At 38.0% G+C, this 19,468-nt stretch overlaps 1 protein-coding gene across 14 annotated transcripts in view; it reads left to right on the top strand.

Annotated features, from left to right (window-relative positions):
* The window catches only part of DYRK1A (dual specificity tyrosine phosphorylation regulated kinase 1A), a 151,488-nt gene that overhangs the window by 23,527 nt on the left and 108,493 nt on the right, over positions 1-19,468 (top strand). For 4 of the 14 annotated variants that reach the window (XM_073231355.1, XM_073231350.1, XM_073231346.1 and 1 more), the window contains exon 2: positions 4,504-4,603. The exons of the other annotated variants lie outside the window; for them this stretch is intronic. The gene's annotated coding sequence lies outside the window, so the exon portion shown is untranslated. The remainder of the gene's footprint in view (positions 1-4,503; positions 4,604-19,468) is intronic. 14 annotated transcript variants of the gene reach the window in all.

Below are 19,468 nucleotides of genomic sequence, written 5' to 3'. Positions count from 1 at the left end.
GTGAACATTATGTCTTCCATTCTCTGAGGTAGGTGCCTAAGAGTGTGATTGCTGGGTCGTATGGTAAGTGCATGCTGAGTATTGTAAGCAACTGCCGGAATTTTTTTCCGAGTGTCTGTACTGCTTTATGTTCCTATCATCAGTGTAGTGAGGGATCCAGTTTCTCAGCATCCTCTCCACCATTTTTAATTTAGCTGTTGTAATAGGTGTAGTGATACCCTGTTGTGGTTTTACTTTGCATTTTCCTAATGACTGATGATGTTGAACATCTTTTCATGTGCTTATTTGCCATCTGTATCTCTGGTGAAATATCTGTTCATATCTTTTGCCCATTTTCTGATTAGATTTTTTTCTGTTGAGTTAATGAGGGTTCTTCATATATTCTGGATACTAGGTCTTTGTTGGATATGTGATCTGCAAATACTTTAAGTCTATAGCTATCTTTTTATCTTCTTAACAGCCTTTTTCAGAACAAAAGTTTTAAATTTTGATGAAGTCCAACTAAGTAAATTTTTCTTTTATGGGTTGTGCATTTGGTGTCAGGTGTAAGAAGTCTTTGCCTAGAGCTCTCGTTCTTTTTCATGGAGAATGGCATGTAGAAACCAAGATCTGAGCATTAGGTATGCTCACTGCTGTCAGGGAGTGGATGTTCCCAGGCCCTCAGTGGAAAGAGCCGCAGAGGATGTGTGTCCTGAGTTAGCCTTTCTTGATTTTGCAGTATATTTCCTTGGCATTTCCAAGTGTAGGCACCTGTTCTGTGGCTTCCTTCATTCTCCAGACTCTGCCGACACTCTACATCTTCTTCCATTGTCTAAAAGCTTGTTTGTCCATCACTGTCTTCTTTCTTGTTTTATTAATTTTTGACTTTTTTACTCATTTTAGGTAAGTTTGATTTTCAGTGGAGATGTGCGAGAAAACAGATAAATCCACGCATTATCACTGTGTTGGATGTGTACTTACTGGGTTGGTAACAGTTTCTTTTCAAGTTAGTTTGTTTTTGTTTTTTTTTGCACTGTCAGCCTTCCCCCCTCCTGCAGTGCTGGTGGTTCTCACCTGATTGTACTATTCTGCCGCCTGTAGTCTTCCACGATTCTCATAACCATGGAACAGAGATGAAGTCTGTTAACGTATTCAGTTTTTCTTTATATGTGGACCCCAGCTTACTTTCCAGTCTGTTTTCTGCAAACCTGCTATATTTATTCCACTGCAGAGCTATTCCAACTAGCTTACATTTCCCCATGTGTGGTATGTTCTTCTGTTCCTTTCTCCTCAGCTTTCCTTTGGAGCACATTTGCTGCTTCTATAACATTTTCTATAGAGCACACAGCCTGGCATATAGTAGATGCTTGATGCATTAAATAAACAAACAAATACTGTTTCTCTTAAGTAATATTGCCACCCAAATTCTTTGTTGCCTGTTACTTCTAAATACTGTCATATATAGTATCTTACTTAATTCTCAAAGCAACTAAGTAAGTCAGTATTCCTCTTTTATGAATGATGCTAGGTGAATTGTCCAAGGTCATAATTGTAGGAGTTAAACTAAATCTAACAAATGTGTGTGCCTTATTATGTGACAAGCCTTGGTTTAGATTCTAGAGACATTTGGGGAACAAGCAGACTAATGTGCCCCTAATGAAACCAATATTAGAATGCTTAAATCCCAACCCTTGTTGGCTGGGTTCTAGGGGAAGTCTTCTATAACCTTATCTCAGATGTCATCTCCTTTTCAGTCTTTCCTGACCATCCTGGAAGGGGTTAGGAGTGGGGTAGGAAGAGTAGCTCTGTCTTCTGTGTTCTCATTAATTCTGTTTTGTGTTCACTTTGTGCCCAGCTTTAATCTGCGTAGTGTTTATAAAATTATTTGTATTTGGGGCCTTTACTAAAGTGAGCTGCTATGGGCAGGAACTGTTTCTGGTATCCAGGATGCCTGGCGCATATGTAATATTCTTGGTAAGTGTTTGAATCCATTAATAAAGACTTATCCATGGTTGTCATTTACTAATAGCAGGTACAGTACTTCCTCATTGTTTCTTACTGCTTCTACATAAGGATACAAACCAGTTCCATTCTGTATTCTTAGTCAGGTGGGCATATTCTGAAACAGGTCATGTACGCAAGTTTTTCTTGAACTTTAATAAACTGTTTGCTTGTGGGTGTGTACACATCTCCAGTCTGGAGATGCAGTCTTGACCCCCCTCTTCCCTTCTCAGTATTAACCATCTTATAGGAGTTGGGAGTTATTGTTAAAGGAGTATGCTGATAGACTGTAAGGTGTCAGAAATACCAGCCTCTTTTCAAGTTCTTCAAGAAGATAGGGTGTTTCAGAAGATGTAGAATGTTTACTTTCCAACATTTTGCAAACCAGGCACATTGTAATTTTTATTCCATGTTTATTTGCTTACAAAATGTTGAGGTTTATCTATAGCTATTTAAAGAACCATGGCAGAACTCGGCTTAAAGCAGCAGTACTCTGTTCTATTTTCATTCTCCAGTTCGGGCAGGGCGTGCTGCTGTTCCACATGGTATCCGCTGGCACTGGACACCCTGGGTTGACTTTCTCTTACACACACGTGGTGTCGGGGGCCTTTTCCTCCACATGGCTTTTCTCACAGCATGGTCTTGCGGAACTGGACTTTGTACGTGGTGACTGGATTCTGGAGGTACCAACAGTGGAAGCTGCCAGGCTGCCTGAAGGCTTATGCCTGGAACTGGCTCGGTGTTGTCCTCACCAAAAGCATGTTAGCAGGCCAGTTCAGATCCAAGCAGAAGGGACTGTACGGGTGTGGGCACTTGCCAAGGTGGTGTATTGGGGCCACCAAGGAACACTCCACCGTGTGAACCAGGTATTATTCTGAAGGGGAAAAAGGAAAAAAGACTTTTTGTTTTTATTGTCTAATCTTATTGGCCTATTCATTTTATAATGCAGTGGTATAATTGTATGCCTAACTTTGCTGTAAGTACATTCAAATAGCTGTATAATATTAATATAATTTGTCAAATTCAGTGTAACAGTGTATTGCCAATGTTGCTAGGGATCATATACATACAGATCTCGGGTTAGGGAAAAAGATAATATTTTATGGATGCTCAGCTCCAAATTACACTTAAAGTACCAAAGTACTAGATAAAAACCCTGTTAAAACTTTGTGAAATAAGTGATGTGAATCTCCTTTTGGGTTACATGTTGGCAATCTATAACGTAGCTCAGTTATATCTCTAGTAATCCTGTAGTTGGGTTTTGCATAGGAGAAAGAAGAGTAGACAAACTCAGATCTTTAAATGCAGCTCCAGAAGAGATCTTGCCCCAAACAGATCTCTCCTTAATGCTGTACATGTGACAGTGTTTTTCATTTCGTTTAAATAGTTCTTGATTCCATCTTGAGGTCCTCTTGTTACCAGGCTGGGTGTGACAGTGTCAGAAACATTGTGACTCTTAGACCATATTCATCAGACTCCTTTGGAAAGCTACTTAAGAAATGCAGATTCAGACATAGCCTCTCCAGGCTTCTTCTAAGGGTCTGGGTGATGTCGAGTTCAAAGATCACATTTTCAGGCTCTATAACGTTCATTCTCTAAGGGGTAATATCATGCCCCAAGGGAAGAAAAATTGTTCTTGGGCAAGGGAGAGCAAAAACAATCTTAGATATTACAGTGGTTTGTGGCTCTCCAAAAGTCAGGCCTACCTGACAAAATCTTATTCCTTAATGTTTATTCTCGTTAAGGAGAAATTTAAGTTTTCTCCTCGGGGATGGGAATGATGAAAAAAAGGTTGAGGAACTTTGTCCTGTGAGAATTATTCTGACATAATACCTGCCCCACAGGATCTGTACCTCCTCCTGCATCTTGAGAGAACTTAGTATGTGATTTGGATAACGTTTTTTAAATACTAAGATTTTACCTACATTAAATGGATTAGCCTTAAAAATATCTAGAGGGTGAGAGCATTTTACACGATGACATTTTGCCATCCAAGCAGATTGATCCTACCATTATGAACAAAGCACTGTTAGAATGGACTGTTCTGGGATTTGGAAACCTTTTAGCTTTGTATTAGCAAACACTCTGCATGTTCGTCAACTTGTTAACATACAACTCACCCGGATCTCTTGCACGCCACAGGAAAGGAGGTGTTCTGGTCTTACCTAGGAGCAAGGCCTGCCCTTCTGCTTCCTGCAAGGTGTAGGCCTTTGGTGGGAGTCAGGGTTGGAAGTTGGGGAGGGCTGCGGTGGAAGGCAGGGCCACAGTGCTCTTGTCCTCCGTGGAGGGGGAGCACTGTTGCCTGGGTTTGCTCTCTTCCTTCTTGCTTTGGGCTGGGTAGCACTGAAAATGTTTTTGGGCATGGGGGTGGGGAGGCAGTGTGGGAGAAGTGGAAGAGATGTCTCCAGTGTTTTACCTTCTGGAAAGGAGACACCTGGAATTTGATTTTGAGTATTTCTTGTAGTCATTCAGAGTAATGCTGATGACTTTATACTTGTTTTGTTTTCTGTGTAATTTGTCCAGGCTTTAGAAGAGGTAAAGGCATGGTACAGCCAGAAAACTGAAGGCCTGTAAATCTGCATTCACCTGCAAACACATTGCTTGGCAACTGGCAGGTGCTGGGGTAGGTTATTTGTTGAATCAGTGAATGAAATTAATCCAAATGTTATTTTGAAAAATGTACTTTCTTTTCTGTGTTTAGATTCTGGTCTGTAGCATGATGTTGAAGGAAAAGTGAGCTGGAAAGTTAGGAGTCATGGGGTCCTGTGTTTTTCCTATCTGCCACGTTTTTCCATTTCCCTTGACTCCCAGTATCCTTGTCTATAAACTTGAGGTTTAAAGTAGTCCATAGATGATCTTTTAAGAGCCTTCAGGACCCCAAACTTTATTATCAAATATTGTGAACACATTAGAAATGTCCTCAGGTGATGCATTTGTGAAAGGGAATTCATTCCAGTTGTTGCATAACAGTAGTGTGTTAGGGCACACAGTTAAGTTCTGCGTTTGAGCAGTACAGTGCCTCTAGGCACACAGAATGGTCTAGAGGTCGGTGGCAGGGTTGGTGGGGATGACGGTCTCAGCTGGTCATTCTGAGGCACAGATTTCTTCTGTTTTTTCTTTAATGTCCCTTAGGGTGCATTGTGTTGGTTCTTGCCCCAACTCACAGAAAGGCAGAGACAGAAAAGTGTTCACTCCAGGTTGTAGAGCCCAGAAGTGTCACACTACACTTTTTTTTCATGTTCTGTCCATGGAACTTAGTCTTATGCCATACCAGGCTGCAAGGGAGACTGGGAAGTGTAAAATGACAGGATAGTCATGTGCTTAACTATAATGGAAGAAGGAACTGACTGTCTGCCACAAATAGCATAGATGAAGCTGTTTAGTTTTTCTTGAACACGTTTGGGGGAAGCTTTTTACTTAAGTTTTTGTTGAGCAAAAAATTGTGTAATTAGTAAAATGAATTATTTTGACAAGTGATGGGTTAAAATCCTGAGTATATCAAAAGACAAGATTTGAAATTAATTAGAGACATTAAACTGTCCAGCTCTAACAGATTAGACCTTTGTCTCCTTGAAGTACAAGCCAGGTAAGCGTCATTTAATTTTGTTGGCATTCTGTGTTTGGAGAAACACATAGGTACAAATCCAGTTACAAGCGATGTCTCTGTTTTCCACAGGAGTAGCCCTAGCCTGTAGTTCATTTTGGTAAACTTATCCAGTAAAAGGACATCCCTTCTTAAGTACCATCAGGGCTCTCGGCTCTGAGTTTTTATCGTAAGTTCCTAAATTCAGCCATGTATCAAAATTGCCTGAAGCCCTGTTCAAAATACAGGTTCAGGCTCTACCCTCTGGTGGTTTTGATGGTTAAGCCTCTGAATCTGAATTTTTAACAAGCCTCTTGGTGATTGTATGCAGCTGTCAGTAGTCTGGGACCCACTGCTTTAGATAGTCTGTGCTTCAGCTGCCTCACATGTGAAAGTATAGGAAGTACAAAACCTACTTTGCTTCATAGGGTTCAGAGAGCATGTAGTGGGTTGTGTTTAAAAACGTTTCATGAACTAAAAAGTACCATGAGAAATGTTAGGCAGTAATGTTAGTCAAGTCTCTGCCAGGTATTGTGCTAATTTATTTGCGAACAGTCCTAAAAGGTAAGTGCTTTTATCTCCATTTAGAAATAATGCTTGGAAATAACTGTAAGGTAGAAATCTAGGCTTTGTGATCTGTAGTTGAATAGGGATTCTAAAAGTTACCTGCCCTGTTTAACCACCCATAGCAGAACCAACCAAATAATTTACCACGTACCACGTTTTAAGATAATATGTGTCGAAGTAACCTTGGTTTTGCCGACTAGGCTGGCTATAGGTCTGGCCTCTTTAAGGTCAGTTACAGGTTAATTTTTACAACCTCCTCCACCACTTGGGTCTCCAGAGTTTGCAGGAACGTCGTGACCATACCTGTGCTGATGGGAGTCAATCAACCAAGGAAGGGGAGTTTCTTGATCCTCCTCAGACCCTCGCTGAGTCAGGATATCCACAGTTACCTGTCACCTCCTGCTTCCCCTCCTGTACCCTCTTTCCTTAGCATTAAAAGAGCTTGAAATCAACCCTTGAGTTAAGCTGGGCCTTTAGGACAATAGTCCTCCCAACTTCGAACCTGCTGGCTTGTTGAATAGTTTCTGTGCCCTGCGCCTTGGGAGTGGGAGTGGGGGATGAGATGTGATATTTGTGTCAACTTGGTGACTTACGTACATGTTTAGTGTCATCTATGTGGGAAACTGTGCTTTGTACTTTGGCCGTGCCAAGCTGAATGTGACATAGTCTTCTGCTCATAAGGAAGATACAACCTAGTAGAGCAGAGAAGACCTAAAAACAAGTTATGGTAACATTCTTAAGATTTTCTTTTTAAAGAATGAATCCTGCAACTGTAATAAGGCAGGTTCTGAGTATGATGTTCAAGTTCAGAGGAAGGGAGAGGTCATGTGAGGTGAAGAGCACAGTTTGGGACAGGAGGAATGATTTCCCTTTTTCTTTTGGCCTCCGAGGCAGCAGCCTTTGTCAGGTACTAGGGTAGCTCTCCTCTCCTCCCTAGTGCAGTTGCCAGCACCTTGCAGGCAAGTAAGGTGATGGAGAAGCTTGTGAAGGTTCAGTATATGACCCCTGCCCTGAAGTAAAGGGGGGCAGAACTAAATTTGATGGCGCAAACCACGTGCTGGGGCAGTGAGGCATATCACCTCAGTCAGTTCCAGTAGTTCTGTGAGCTGAGGGAGACACTGTCCTTTAGTGGAAGGAGCAAGGGATTTTAAAGAAGCAGTTGATAAATTTGAAGCCGAGTCTGTCTTGTTCATTTAAGTGGCTTGGATGTTCCAATAAGTCGGCGTTTCCTGGTGAAACAGTTTCACAGGACGTGTTGCACTCTTCCCTTCAGCATGTTAGGGTTGCCTTTTCTGGCGAGGCCTTGAAAGATTGCTGCTGACCCCGTGTGTCACGGATGGAGATCTGTGCGCTCGTTCTCAAGCCACAGGGGGAGGGGAACAGTGGTATGGAAAACATGCACCATTTGTTAGTAGTGAACCTTTACAGGAAATGCAGAGGTTGATTTATTTGACAAATAATGCACCAAATGCTAGGGATAAAGTAGGGAAAAATAGACAAATACAGTTGGTGCCCTCATGTCATTGATAGTCAAGGCTTGGCATTTTAATGTTGGCTGTTTGTGATAGAATATGCTAGAACTTTCTCCAACTGTTCCAGGTTGGCTAGCTCAGTATTGGGTTTCACTGGGCATGAGAGAGTTGTAGAGATTTCACATTGTATGTCTTCCAGTGGTTATATCTTTAAAGCTTGAAGGAACTCATCAAAAAGCAGTAAGATCATTCCAAATGAGATGTCGATGTAAATTAATCACACTTTCCCAAATCATCCAAGAATACAAATACAGATTGGAGCATTTTTCATAGGTGACATTTGTAGAATGTATATACTTTTAAGAAGATTTGAAAATACCTTTCTTACTTTCTTACTTCCTTTTATTAATAAGTTTCTTGCGACTGCTGTAATAAATCAGCACAAACTTAGTGGCTTCAAACAACAGAAATTTGTTCTCTCAGAATTCTGGAGGCAAGAAGTCTGAAGCCAGTACCACTGAGCTGAAATCAAAGTGTCCACAGGCCCAGGGCCGTGCTTCCTCAGGAGTCCCTAGGAGACAGTCTGTTTCTTGCCTCATCCAGCTTCTGGTAGCCTCCTGCTTTCCTTGACTTGTGGCCACATCACTGCAGTCTCTTCCTCCATGCTCATAACCACCTTCTCCTCTTTATTAAATCTCCCTCTGCTTCTCTCCTACAGGGACACTGGTGGTACAGCGTGGGGTCCACCTGGATAATCTCCATCTCAAGCCTTTTAATTTAGTCATCTTCACATCTACAAAGACTCTTTTCCCAAATAAGACAAATAGGTTGTAGAGATCAGAATGTGGGTATTATATCTGGGGAGTGATGTTTTTCAGTTTACATTGCTATGAATTACTTTGAAGATTATAAGGATTGCTTTGGAAATAGCAACTTTCAGATACATTTCCCATTATAGTAATTCATAATATATCTTATAACTTTCAGATGTTAGCTTGATGATCCAAATTTGGGATTCAAATTGGGAAGCACTGCCCCAAATTTTACCACCTTACATGCCATTTATAACTGGTTTTGAGCTACTTGTCTTTAAATAATGGAGGTTATTGTTCTTTTAGGGATGGCTCAAGCTGACAGGGATAATTTGTTATCAAGCATTTATTAAAAATGAATCTAAATTTAGAAAAATGATAGGAATCATTGGAACTTATTTTAGCAATCTAGGAATTTTAATGACTGAGAAGGTACAGATTGCAGGAGAGTAGTGAAAATATACTATGATTATATTTTGTCTAAAGTTGCTTGGTTATATTGAACTTGCAAATGTGTTATACTTGGATTATATCTTCCATTATGCTGTACTTTACTTTAGCTAATTTTGGATTAGTCTAACATTAGCTCATTTTGAGTAAGATACGAGCACACATTAAGTAGTGGTGTTTAAAAAAAATGTTCACACTTAGAATGGAGGGTTTACTATGAACCAGTCATGAACATAAATGTGTACATGTGTGTATTAATTTTAAAACCCGGTTCTTTCTTGAACCTGTCTAATTTTTTGTCATCCTTTAAAAAATAATAGACTATTATTACTCTTAATTATCTTAAGATATATATTTTGAAGTCTTTTTAGGTAGTTCTATTATTTCTAGTTTCTTTGGTGTGAAATGTATTTTTTTATCTTCTAAATTTCTCTTGTGATGAAGGGGTTTATTTGTAATTATTGTGTGTGAGTTCTTCTTAGGAACTTCTGAAGTGTTCTCTATTTTGAGGGAAGTACATATCTGTTTCAGAATATTTAGAGTCAGGGCACTTTTCCACTTCCTTTCCCCATTTCCCAAATGTAATAACCGTAAACACTGTCTATCTGTTTACCTGCTTGCCACTTTGGGCAGTTGTTGCCATGGCTTTTATTCTTTCTTATATTATGCATTATAAGCTTCAGTTTATAATTTTAAGATTTTTTATTTAAGCATGTTTTAAATTCCAGCATACAATTATTTTTTTAAATAATAATCTTTAGATTACAAGAAGGAGCATTTTATGGAAAAATTTTGAAATTTCGTGAAAATATAAACAATTATGAAAATTTACCTACTTACTTACCATTTTTCCTTTGTGTAGATTAGCATTTCCATCCAGTATCACTTTCCCTCAGTCTGAAGAACATTATTAGTGTTTTTTGTAGGGCAGGTCTGCTGGCAAAGAATTGTCTGATTTTTTAAAAATCTTGTAGGTGTCTTCTCACCTTTGTGTTTGAAGGTTATTTTCACTGGATATAGAATTCCAGATTGGTAGTTTTTGTCATTCAGCACATTGATAGTGGTGGTCCACTATCTTCTGACTTCCATGCTTTTCTGATGAGGTATATTTTTGAGTGATAATTATTGTTTTGTTTTTCTGTATACATAGTGGTTTTTTTGTTTTTGTTTTTGTCTCAGGCTGCATTCAAGATTTGCTCTTTATCTTTGGTTTTAAGCTGTTTGTCTGTGATGTGCCTGAATGTGGCTATAATTTGAAAGTTTTTTTAGCCGTGATTTCTTCAAAATTTTTTCTGCCCCTTTCTCACTGTCTTCTTACGTGATTTCATTTTCATGTGTGTTAGAACATTTTATATTCTGCAGATCATTTTGTTCTCTCTTCTTTAGATTGTATAATTTCTATTGATTGTCTTCAAGTTGACTGATTTTCTTCCTATCATTTAGTTGTTATGTTTTTTACTTCTAGAATTTCCTATTTGTTCTTTTTTTGTGGTTTATATTTTTCTGCTCAGATGCTCTGTTCACACATTGAAGAGAATATCTTCCTTAAAGATTTTGAGCATACTATCTTCTAATTCTTTTTGTAAAATAGCTGCTTTAAAGTCTTCATCTGTTAAGTCTAACATCTGGGGTTGTGTTCTGTTGATTCCTTTTTTCCCCTGTGTCTGTAGATCACATTTTTCTGTTTCTTTGCTTGCTTACTAACTTTTGATTGAAACTGCTTTCTTAGAGTATTAATATTTGTTCTAGAGGGCTGGTTGATCACCTTGAATTCACATGTTTTATGTTTGTTTTTATGATTGTTATGCAAAATACATGGAAAGTTCAAATCTAAACTGGTTCCCCTTGTTATATTCTCTTAGCAATTCATATTTTCCCCAATAACCATTAGCATGGTTTGTTGTCATATGTTAGTATGATTTTGTCTGTTTCCCATGGTGGGCCATGAGTTCCCACAGGGCAGGTGCAGTGATAGTAAACCTTGCCCTTACGTATGCAGTACTCAGCACATACTTGTTGAGGAGATGAATGATGAACTTGAAACTATGTATGTGGTGGCATCATCTGATTTTTAGGATATTGTTTGTGTATATGCAGTTATTTTAAGTTATTTTTCAATTTCAGTAGGTGTAAATGATGGCATTTCCAAAGTGTATTCAGAAGTATGTGTGTATGGTTGTTGTTCTTTCAACTTTCTACATTCCTACCCACCACCTTCCCAGTCCCATTGCCCTGACCAGAGATATTGCTATTAAAGGTTTGCAGTGTCTTCTGGACATTTTCTTGTGTATTTTCATTTATATGTAAGTATGCCTGTGTTGTTGTACACATATATTTGTACATACATTGGGTAGCAGTGGAGTATGAATGCTCGATTAAGTGGCAATTAAATATTTTGCAATCAAATCTTTTCAGTGTTTATTTTACTTTATGATACTCATAAAGCCCATGGCCTCTAGTCCTCAGTTTCCACCTCTGCTAAAGGACTGATTTGAATTAAATGAAATTAAAGATATCTTAACTTTAAATCATATTATTGTATAATCCCAAAATGTGCAATCTGTGTAATGTGAAAAAGTAGGAAGAAAAAATCAAATGTGACTTTGGGTAGCAAAGGGAACTTTTGGAATAAGTTGTTAAGATGTGCAATTGTTTTACTCCAAGAGTGGCTAGAGAATGTTAACTAAGGAAACTAGTAGTGAGATCTGTCTATGCTTAGGGACTTTGACAGTAGGAAGTTTGCACTTTATTGTTCCCAAAGCTAGCTGATGATGTCTTAAAGGGCTGGATTTTCCACATCAGAACTAACTGTACATTTGTTAACAAAATGAGTCCTTCTAGAAACATTTTATGGAAAACAAAATGTACATAGGTAAAGTTCTGTTACTGATTTACTTAAAAACATCTTATGGAAAATAGTTTCCCAAGCTATTTTAACCCTTTTCTCCTCTTCCAAAAGAAACAAACAAAAATTATGCTCAGTCATACTATGCTTGTAAGCTCTCTTATCATGGAGTCTTCAAATTTCTCTTAGCTGTTTTTGTCAAGTGCATGACTTATTTTATAGTTTAAGGAATTGTATTTCTAATACTTTTTCATGTATCATTTTTATTTTTAAAAAACTCATAATTATGGAAAACTTCAAACATTTACAAAAGTAGAGAGAATGATACAATGAACTCTTATTTCCCTGTCATCCTATTCCAGCAGTTACCAATTATTTTGCTCACCTGGTTTCCTAACATTTTCATGTTAGATAAAACTAAATTCAAAAATAACATTTTTAAAAAAGAGGCCTGGTATTTTATAGAAAAAAAAAAACCCCTTGAACTATGCCCAACCTTTATCTGACAGTGGCTATTTACATAGAGTTGATAGTTCTAGAAAATTTTTTTTAGCTCCTTTGACATTCTCTGGTATTGTAAAATACCAGATTTTGTGCCATTTGTATTGAAATGAGTTACCGAGCTAACCCAGGAGGCGTCCCCTCATTAGGTTGCAGGTATGACTTAACAGTTCTTGTTATCTTGTCTTAAATATGTAAAAACTTTAACTCATTCATTTGTTTGAACAAAGGAACCAAAAGCAGCTGTTTTTAGGAAATGATGTGGCTTAATGATGGTCTTCTTTAATGGCTACAGCTGAGGAAGCTGGCCTTCTGAGAGGGTGAGATGAACTATGCTTTTCCCACTTGCTGGGACTTGATGCCAACCTGCATATAGTTAGTTATCTAAAGGCAGAGTGGGGTTGACACTGTATAATACTGCTATGGCAGTGTTAACAAGGGAGTGGTGTCTGTAGGGAATGCTGGTGGAGACTTTCTCAGGAAGACAGCATTGGTACTGGGTTTGGGGCATGGTGTTACAGGCAGAGATGAATAAGGAAGTCTCAGACATGGAGTAGGCTGAGCAAAAATGTGGTATTTGCGGGATGGGCTTTGTCCATTGTGGTTGGAGTAGATTTGGGGAAAGTTTATAGTAGGAGATCAGACTGGAAAGGTTGGAAGTAAGGACCCTATAAAATATGACAACATGCAGAAGCAGATGTGTATTGAGCATTTGTGCATTGCTTTAAATGTGTGCTTTGTGTGTGCTATGTCAGCGGTATGGAGTTATTCTCATTTTGTACATGAAGCTACTTAGTCACCTAGGAGTTTAAAATTGTAGAGCAGGCTACGCTGGAGCCTCGTTTCTTTAGAGGCTTCAATATCAGGTTAAGCAATGCTAAGTACGTTTTTGGGCCTTCCTGTGGATGTTCTGTTAACTAATTTTTAAAAACAAAGATCTTTAATAGTTTATTATGAGTTTTTTACCTGTACTGAAGTTTTAAAAATTGGATGTCCTTAGAGGCTGTTCTTGTAGTTGTGGCCTTAGTTAGATCCCATGATGACTTTGATGTTCAGATGGGGGCTGAATTTCTCGGACCATTTTTTCCTGATTGTAAAAGGTGTGCTAATTTATAAAAGTTGTGATGCCCTGAAAAGTATAAAGAAGAAAATTTAAAATTACCCATAATTTTATTAGACAAAGATATTTTTTGTTAATAATTTTATATATTCCAGAGTTTTTTCTTTGTGTTTATTTTACTTTCCCAACACTGTGCTTTGGGGGGTGGGTTTTGAGTCCTTCTTATACAATGTATGATATTTTCCCTCATGTTATTTACTTACCATCAGAAGAACCTAAATGATCACATATTTTATCATATGAATGTACCATAATCTGTGTACATTTCTTTTGGTGTTGAACATTGTTGTTTCGAATTTTTTATTATTTTTAATGATAAACTTTTGTATATAAATTCTGTATTTTCTGTCATGAACTGGATTTCTAAAAGTAGAGATTGAGCATGAGGCCAAATAGACTAATGGAACATGAATCAGTGCCACATGAAGAAAAGACAGCTGTCGAACAGTACCCTGTTGCAAGCTCATATTCGAGTTATACTGTGTTCAGATTTGGAGACCATGAATTGAGAAACAAAGCATGAGATAATGAGCAAGATAAGTGGATTAAGGCTGGCTAATTATATTTGAGAAGAGATCGAGTGTCTTGATGTTCAGTTGGAGAAGCAGCTGAGGAATAAGTCTTTGGTGCATATGAAGAGTGTTTTGTAGGCTGTTAAAGCCATTTTCCGGGTCTTCAGTGTGCAGAAAAAACATGAACTTAACTTGGTATAGAGGAATTTAGCATACAGTTTATGACTCAGGACTGAAAATTATTGGTATGGTTTATGAGAATTATTCTTTGAGCTGGGTGGATTTCCACTGTATTCAGGATTTTCTTCTGCTTAAGTAGGAAGGGTTGCGTAAGTGGTGTTCTTAAGAGACCTTTATTCTGAAGATTTATTTTAATACTGCCTTTTCACTTGGATGTCTCTTGGTCTTATTCAGAAATAAGAGGGCAGTAATATTATGTCAAGGTTTGTAGTTTTGATTGAAAGGCTAAATCAAAACAAGAAAACAAATAAGTAAACCCCATCTAGAGAGCTAGAGAAATAACATGCTCATTTATGTAATTGATTTGTAAGCTTGTAAACAAGGTTTCAGAAGTTGCATATCCAGTCTAGTGAGGCCAGAGAAATTTGAAGTACAAGTTCGAAAGTATTGATATTAACAAATAAGCCGCAGTATTAGAATTGTGACAGTGTTACTGCTGATACCTCATGCCAGTCATTCTTTTTTTTTTTATTAAGGTATTATTGATATACACTCTTATGACGGTTCACATGAAAAAACAATGTGGTTACTACATTTGTCCATATTATCAAGTCCCCACCCATACCCCATTGTAGTCACTGTCCATCAGTGTAGTAAGATGCCACAGATTCACTCTTTGCCTACACTGTTTTCCCCATGACACCCCACACCATGTGTACTAAACATAATAATCCTCAATCCCCATCTCCCTCCTTGCCTACCCGCTCTCCCACACCCCTCCCCTTTGGTAACTGCTAGTCCCTCCTTGGAGTCTGTGAGTCTGCTGCTGTTTTATCCCTTCAGTTTTGCTTCATTGTTATACTGCACAAATGAGGGAAATCATTTGGTACTTGTCTTTCTCCACCTGGCTTATTTCACTGGGCATAATATCCTCCAGCTCCATCCATATTGTTGCAAATGGTAGGATTTGTTTTCTTCTTAAGACTATATAGTATTCCATTGTGTGTATGTACCACATCTTCTTTTTTCATCCATTCTTCTACTGATGGACACTTAGCTTGCTTCCATATCTTGGCTATTGTATATAGTGCTGTGATAAACAAAGGGGTGCATATGTCTTTTTGAATCTGAGAACTTGTATTCTTTGGGTAAATTCTAAGGAGTGGGATTCCCGGGTCAAATGGTATTTCTATTTTTAGTTTTTTGAGGAACCTCCCTATTGCTTTCCACATGGTTGAACTAGTTTACATTCCCACCAGCAGTGTAGGAGGGTTCCCTTTTCTCTGCATCCTTGCCAGCATTTTTTGTTCTTAGTCGTTTTGATGCTGGCCGTCCTAACTGGTGTGAGGTGATACCTCATTGTGGTTTTAATTTGCATTTTCCTGATAATTAGCAATGTGGAGCATCTTTTCATGTGCCTGTTAGTCATCTGAATTTCTTATTTGGTCAAGTGTCTGTTCATATCCTCTGCTCATTTTTAATAGGGTTATTTGCTTTTTGGGTGTTGAGGCCTGTGAGTTTTTTATATATTTTGGATGTTAACCTCTTGTTGGATATGTCATTTACAAATATATTCTCTGATACTGTAGGGTGCCTTTTTGTTCTGTTGATGGTGTCCTTTGCCATACAGAAGTTTTTAGTTCGATGTAGTCCCATATGTTAATTTTTGCTTTTGTTTCCCTTGCTCGAGGAGATGCGTTCAGGAAGAAGTTGCTCATGTTTATATTCAAGAAATTTTTGCCTATGTTGTCTTCTAAGAGTTTATGGTTTCATGACTTACATTCCAGTCTTTGGTCCATTTTGAGTTTACTTTTGTTTATGGGGTTAGACAATAATCCAGTTTCATTCTCTTACATGTAGCTGTCCAGTTTTGCCAACACCAGTGGTTGAAGAGGCTGTCATTTCCCCATTGTATGTCCATGGCTCCTTTATCCTATATTAATTGACCATATATGGTTGGGTTAATATCTGGGCTCTCTAGTCTGTTCAATTGGTCTATGGGTCTGTTCTTGTGCCAGTACCAAATTGTCTTGGTTACTGTGGCTTTGTAGTAGAGCTTGAAGTTGGGGAGTGTAATCCCCACTCCCCACCCCCGCTTTATTCTTCTTCTCAGGATTGCTTTGGCTATTCGGGGTCTTTTGTGATTCCATATGAATTTTAGAACGATTTGCTCCAGTTCATTGAAGAATGCTGTTCATGTTTTGATAAGAACTGCATTAATTCTGCAGATTGCTTTAGGTAGGATGGCCATTTTAACAATATTAATTCTTCCTATCTATGAGCATGGGATGTGTTTCCATTTATTGGTATCTTCTTTACTTTCTTTCATGAGTTTTCAAAGATTAGGTCTTTCACTTCCTTGGTTAGGTTTATTCTTAGGTATTTTATTCTTTTTCATGCAACTGTGAATGGAATTGTTTTTCTAATTTCTCTGCCAGTTCATCATTAGTGTATAGGAATGCAACAGTTTTCTGTGTATTAATTTTGTATCCTGCAACTTTGCTGACTTCAGATATTAGGTCTAATAGATTTGGAGTGGATTCTTTAGGGTTTTTTATGTACAATATCATGTCATCTGCAAACAGTGACAGTTTAACTTTGTCCTTGCCAATCTGGATGCCCTTTATTTCTTTGTGTTGTCTAATTGCCGTGGCTAGGACCTCCAAAACTGTTGAATAAAAGTGGGGAGAGTGGGCATCCTTGTCTTGTTCCTGATCTTAAAGGAAAGACTTTCGGCTTCTCACTGTTAAGTATGATGTTGGCCATGGGTTTGTCATATATGGCATTTATTATGTTGAGGTACTTGCCCTCTATACCCATTTTATTGAGAGTTTTTATCATGAAGGGATGTTGAATTTTGTCAAATGCTTTTTTTGGCATCTATGGAGATCATATGCTTTTTGTCCTTTTTGTTGATGTGGTGGATGGTGTTGATGAATTTTCTAATATTGTACCATCCTTGCATCCCTGGAGTAAATCCTACTTCGTCATAGTGGATGATCTTTTTGACATATTTTTGAATTCGGTATGCTAATATTTTGTTGAGTATTTTTGCATCTATGTTCATCAGGGATATTGGTCTGTAATTTTCTTTATTTTGTAGTGTCCTTGCCTGGTTTTGGTTTTAGAGTGATGCTGGCCTCATAGAATGAGTTTGGGAGTTTTCCCAGCTCTTCTACTTTCTGGAAAACTTTAAGAGGATGGGTATTAGGTCTTCACTAAATGTTGGTAAAATTCATTGGTGAAGCCATCTGGTCCAGGCGTTTTGTTCTTGGGTAGGTTTTTGATTACAGTTCAATTTCATTGCTGGTAATTGGTCTGTCCAGATTTTCTGTTTCTTTCTGGGTCAGCCTTGGAAGGTTGTATTTTTCTAGAAAGTTGTCCATTCCTTCTAGGTTATCCAGTTTGTTAGCATACAATTTTTCATAGTATTCTCTCATAATTCTTTGTATTTCTGTGGTGTCCATAGTGATTTTTCCTTTCTCATTTCTGATTCTGTTTATGTGTGTAGACTCTCTTTTTTTCTTGATAAATTTGACTAGGGGTTTATCTATTGTGTTTATTTTCTCGAAGAACCAGCTCTTTCATTGATTCTATTGTTTTATTCTTCTCGATTTTATTTATTTATGCTCTAATCTTTATGTCCCTCCTACTGACTTTCGACCTCATTTGTTCTTCTTTGTCTAGTTTCAGTAATTGTCAGTTCAGATTGTTCATATGGGATTGTTCTTTCCTGAGGTAAGCTTGTATTGCAATATACTTCCCTCTTAGCATGGCCTTTGCTGCACAGATTTTGGGGTGTTGAATTATTATTGTCATTTGTGTCCATATATTGCTTGATCTCTGTTTTTATTTGGTCATTGATCCATTGGTTATTTAGGAGCATGTTGTGAAGCCTCCATGTGTTTGTGGGCCTTTTCATTTTCTTTGCATAATTTATTTCTAGTTTCATACCTTTGTGATCTGAGAAGCTGATTGGTACAATTTCAATCTTTTTTAATTTACCAAGGCTCTTTTTGTGACCTAGTATATGATCTATTCTTGGAAATGTTCCACGTGCACTTGAGAACAATGTGTATCCTGCTGCTTTTGGATGTAGAGTTATGTCTGTAAGGTCCATCTGTTCTAATGTGTTGTTCAGTGCCTCTGTCTCCTTACCTATTTTCTGTCTAGTTGATCTGTCCTTTGGAGTGAGTGGAATGTTGGAAGTCTCCTTGAATGAATGCATTGCATTCTATTTCCCCTTTTAATTCTGTTAGTATTTGTTTCACATATGTAGGTGCTCCTGTGTTGGTGCATAGATATTTATAATGGCTATATCTTCTTGTTGGATTGAGCCCTTTATCATTATGTAATGTCATTCTTTGTCTCTTGTGACTTTCTTTGTTTTGAAGTCTACTTTGTCTGATACAAGTACTGCGACTCCTGCTTTTTTCTCCCTGTTAGTTGCATGAAGTATCTTTTTCCATCCCTTTACTTTTAGTCTGTGTATGTCTTTGGGTTTAAAGTGAGTCTCTTGTAGGCAGCATATAGATGGGTCTTGCTTTTTTATCCATTCAGTGACTCTATGTCTTTTGATTGGTACATTTAGACCATTTACATTTAGGGTGATCATCAATAGGTATGTACTTATTGCCATTCCAGGCTTTAGATTTGTGATTACCAAAGGTTCAAGGTTAACTTCCTTACTATCTAAGAGTCTGACTTAACTCACTTAGTATGCTATTATAAACACAATCTAAAGTTTCTTTTTTTCTCCTCTTTTTTTCTTCCTCCTCCAATTGTTATATATTGGGTATCATATTCTGTACTCTTTGTCTATTCCTTGACTGACTTTGGGCGTAGGTGATATAATTTTGCATTTGCTTAGTAATTTAATATTCTGCTTTCTTTACTGTGGTTTTATTAACTCTGGTGACAGCTATTAAACCTTAGGAACACTTCCTTCTATAGCAGTCCCTCCAAAATACACTGTAGAGACGGTTTGTGGGAGGTAAATTCTCTCAGCTTTTGCTATCTGAAAATTGTTTAATCCCTCCTTCAAATTTAAATGATCTCACGGGGTAAAGTATTCTTGTTCGAGGCTCTTCTGCTTCATTGCATTAAGTATATTATGCCACTCCCTTCTGGACTGTAAGGTTTCTGCTGGGAAGTCTGATGACAGCCTGATGGGCTTTCCTTTGTATGTGATCTTATTTCTTCCTCTGGCTGCTTTTAATAATCTGTCCCTATCCTTTATCTTTGCCATTTTAAGTATTGTATATCTTGGTGTTGTCTTCCTTAGGTCCCTTGTGTTGGGAGAGCTGAGAGACTATTTCCTTCCCCAGATTGGGGAAGTTTTCAGCAATTACTTCCTCAAAGACACTTTCTATCCCTTTTTCTCTCTCTCCTCCTTCTGGTACCCCTATAATGCGAGTACTTTTCCGTTTGGAGTGGTCACACAGTT

Source organism: Manis javanica, chromosome 3 (genome assembly GCF_040802235.1).
Source record: "Manis javanica isolate MJ-LG chromosome 3, MJ_LKY, whole genome shotgun sequence".
Classification (NCBI taxonomy): domain Eukaryota; kingdom Metazoa; phylum Chordata; class Mammalia; order Pholidota; family Manidae; genus Manis; species Manis javanica.
Note: the sequence above shows the minus strand (reverse complement) of the source record. Positions and strands in the feature narration are given on the sequence as shown.